This window comes from Schistocerca nitens, chromosome 3, assembly GCF_023898315.1.
Source record: "Schistocerca nitens isolate TAMUIC-IGC-003100 chromosome 3, iqSchNite1.1, whole genome shotgun sequence".
NCBI lineage: Eukaryota > Metazoa > Arthropoda > Insecta > Orthoptera > Acrididae > Schistocerca > Schistocerca nitens.
The window spans coordinates 522,175,808-522,180,046 of record NC_064616.1 but is presented as its reverse complement, the minus strand read 5'-3'; positions in this window follow the sequence as shown (position 1 = coordinate 522,180,046).

Below are 4,239 nucleotides of genomic sequence, written 5' to 3'. Positions count from 1 at the left end.
CGACGCCGTATCTGGATTGCAGTGTGGGGTGATGTATTGTGATGTAGTGTTACTGTATGTATCAGTGTATCAACATATTAGTTATTTTGTGGAGAGTGTAACAGTGCAGCCCTGTGTAGTGCAAGTGTTAAAAAATTACATCAGTGGATTATACTAGGCTAAAACTTCAATTTTGGTAATTGGCACTCCTTTGTTCCCCTTCTTAGTTATCGTTTATTACAGCAATACTGAAGCTGCTGGTCCTAGACTGCAAGGGAAGAAGCGAATGAAGATTGGATTTATGAGGTGAGTGGGTACAATTAGCAAACTCAGATCGTACTATAACCCCACCCTCCCCCATTCGCATAGGTGAATGCCATTGTTTGTCCAGAGGATTATAATTCTGTTACAGCTTTTGTTTCGTATATGTTACTAAACACGAACATTGAGTGACGTATGTGGCCATGGTACAGAAGTTAAAAAATGTGTACCGCCAGCACATGCTTCTCCTTTGGTGAAAAAGCACCGATTGTTCCATATGAAAGTTGACATCTTTTTGTATTTGTTAGCTGTTGAGAAAAAGAACGGGTAACATATGTTAAAAATTAGATTTTCTATAATATCAGCAAATTAAAGGCGATGATTCACAAGATTCAGTATTAAAGTAGAACACATGTTCACTCTTGTCGTTGCGCGATAAATCTCCATCGGTGACGTTATTTGTACAGAGCACTGTAATGGTGTTACACCTTGTGTTTCGTATACGTCGCTAAACTTGCACTGCGAGTGACGTATGTGTCCAGGCTACAGAAATTAAATAACGTGTACCACTAGCACATACCTCACCCGTGGTGTGAAAATTCCGGGTGTCTCACGGCACGAGCGACATTTTCTTCCATTTGTTGGCTGTTGAGAAAAAGAACCAGAAATAGGTGTTAATAACTAGATTTCCTATAATACCTAACAATTGGAGATAATGGTCCACAGCATTCTGTATCAAAGAGGAAGACACTGCAACCCATGTCGTATTTACATAAATCTCCGTTAATTGTATTGTTTGTCCAGAGGATTATAATTGTGATACATTTTGAGTTTCGTATATTTTACTAAACACACACATGGAGTGACATATATGACCATGCTACAGAAGTTAAAAAATGTAAACCGCTAGCACATGCTTTCCCTGTGGTGCGAAGACACCGATTGTTCCACACGGAAGTTGACATCTTTTGGTATTTGTTGGCTGTTGAGAAAAAGAACGGATAATAGATGTTAACAATTATATTTTCTATAATATCAGCAAATTAAAGGCAATGGTTCACAGGATTCAGTATCGAAGTAGAACAGGTGTTCACCTTGTCGTAGCACGATAAATCTCCATCGGTGACGTTATTTGTACAGAGCACTGTAATGGAGTTACACCTTGTGTTTTGTATACGTCGCTAAACTTGCACTTCGAGTGACGTATGTGTCCAGGGTACAGAAATTAAATAACGTGTACCACTAGCACATACATCTCCCGTGGTGCGGAAAGTCCGTGTGTTTCACGGCACGAGTGACATCTACTTGCATCTGTTTGCTGTTGAGAAAAAGAACGAGTAATATGTGTTAATAACTAGATTTTCTATAATACCAACAAACGGAAAATAATGGTTCACAACATTCAGTATTAAAGAGGAGGGCGGAACCACCCATGTCGATGCTGGATAAATCTCCGTGAATGACATTGTTTGTCCAGAGGATTATAATTGTGTTACAGCTTATGTTTCGTATAAAATGGTTCAAATGGCTCTGAGCACTATGGGACTCAACTGCTGAGGTCATTAGTCCCCTAGAACTTAGAACTAGTTAAACCTAACTAACCTAAGGACATCACAAACATCCATGCCCGAGGCAGGATTCGAACCTGCGACCGTAGCGGTCTTGCGGTTCCAGACTGCAGCGCCTTTAACCGCACGGCCACTTCGGCCGGCTATGTTTCATATATGTTACTAAACACGGACATGGAGTGACGTATGTGACAATGGTACAGAAGTTAAAAAATGTGTACCGCTTACACACGCTTCTCCTGTGGTGTGAAAACACCAATTGTTTCACAGGAAAGTTGAAATATTTTTGTATTTGTTGGTGGTTGAGTAAAAGAACAAGTAATAGATGCTTACAATTAGATCTTCTATAATATCAGCAAATTAAAGGCGATGGTTCATAGGATTCAGTATTAAAGTAGAACACGTGTTCACCCTTATCGTAGCACGATAAATCTCCATCAGTGACGTCATTTGCCCAGAGGACTGTAATAGTGTTACACCTTGTGTTTTGTATATGTCGGTAAACTGGTACTGCGAGTGACGTATGTGACCAGGGTACAGAAATTAAATAACGTGTACCACTAGCACATACGTCTCTTGTAGTGCGGAAATGCGTTTAGTTTAGTTTTTAGCGGGGTTCGATTCCCGGTTGGATCGGGTAGTTTTCTCCGCTCAGGGACTAGGTGTTGTGCTGTCCTCATCATCATCCTATCATGCTCATCGACTGCAGTTCGTCGAAGTGGCCTGTATTTATTGGTGTATCCACCCACTCTGAACTTTCCTACGAAATTCCTTGGAAAATAGCATCAGCAGGTCAAGTATGAGAAATGGGGGGGGGGGGGGGAATTAGGTACACCACGAACATGTTTTTAAGCTCAATGGGGTATATTTTTATGTGTTACTCAAGTGACTGAATTGACGCTGACATCTTCTCATAGATTGCAGTTGTATTCTCATTTCCGTCCATGTGATGGTAGACACCTCTTCCCAAGTTCTTTGCAGAAGACGAAAACGTTATTTGTGTGCTGTTTAGCATTGAGGCTTTGTTGAACTTGGACTTAGATCTAACTGAAGTTTGTCAGAGTATAAGGGATAGCTGCAATGGGAGAGAAGAAATGACAAATCATTAACAAAGTGCTACTCAGAAGCCAAACCAACTATCTCCCCTTCTTTATGATTTTTGTATTTTCATTAGGAAATCCCCACAAACATGTATAATTTCAGCGCTCAAAATGTTCAACTCCATTCTTTAATTCCTGCGCCATTCAATGACCATAATTTCGATGGCATCTGAACACTTCGTTACAGCTTTCGGAGGCCAAACTGACTGACTCCTGTATTCTGACTTGTATTACACAGCGTTTGCCTCTTCGTGTTTAAGCTATGTGTTACATTTGCTCTCCTTAATACCAGTATTACTCGACTGTTTCATTGCATTACAGTTCTTAGTATTATCCCTAAATACGGTGGGTGTTCAATAAGTAATTCCACACATTATTTGCTGAAGGCGGGTTGGTTTTATTCAGGATTCCGGTGCACAATATGATGGCCCACTCTTTTCGCTGCAGCACCATATTTTTTCAAGGCGACGTACTTAAGCCACCTGTGTTGCATTACTGATTGAACTCCTCTGGAATAATGGGAAAAGTAATGGACCCAATAACGATACCTGTGAGGTCCCTAATATGAAATCCCTCCACTTTGATCTTTTCGTTCCAATTCTTAGCCACTGCTGGCGGGATATGAGGTATGAGTGGAAACAGTTGAATAAAATTTTTGAGTTGTGAGTTAGCAAGCAGAATGTTAAAGTCGACAGTGTCGTAAGTTTTGTCGAAATCCAAAACGCATATATTAGTACCCTGCTGTTTGGACATAGCTAATTTCAGTTCGTCAATCACTTTTATAAGACCTGTGTCCGCTCCCGGTAGCTGAATGGTCAGCTTGACGGATTGTCAATCCTCTGGGCCCGGGTTCGATTCCCGGTTGGGTCGGGTAGTTTTCTCCGCTCAGGGACTAGGTGTTGTGCTGTCCTCATCATCATCCTATGATGCTCATCGACTGCAATTCGCCGAAGTGGCGTCAAACTGAAAGACCGGCACCCGGCCAACGGCCTGCCCGACGGGGGCCCTAGCCATACGATTAAATTAAATTAGAGCTGTTGACCTACTGAGATTTTGCCAGAAACCTGAGCACTGTACATCTAAAATATTTTCTGAATTTGGACATTCAGTACGCTGTTAGTGAATTATATATACCGAAGCCTTCGGAAATGCTGGTAGACTGTAAATGCACCATCAGTCGGAAGGTTAACAGATTCTTGCTTGGGTAGTGCTTTTAATGAGTCCCTACTTCCATGCAGTTGGGAAGAAGCTAGATTTTAGAGAATGATTAAAAACTCTTGCTATTTTTGGCATTAGTAGCTCGATGACAAACCAGTAGCCAAACGTATCTG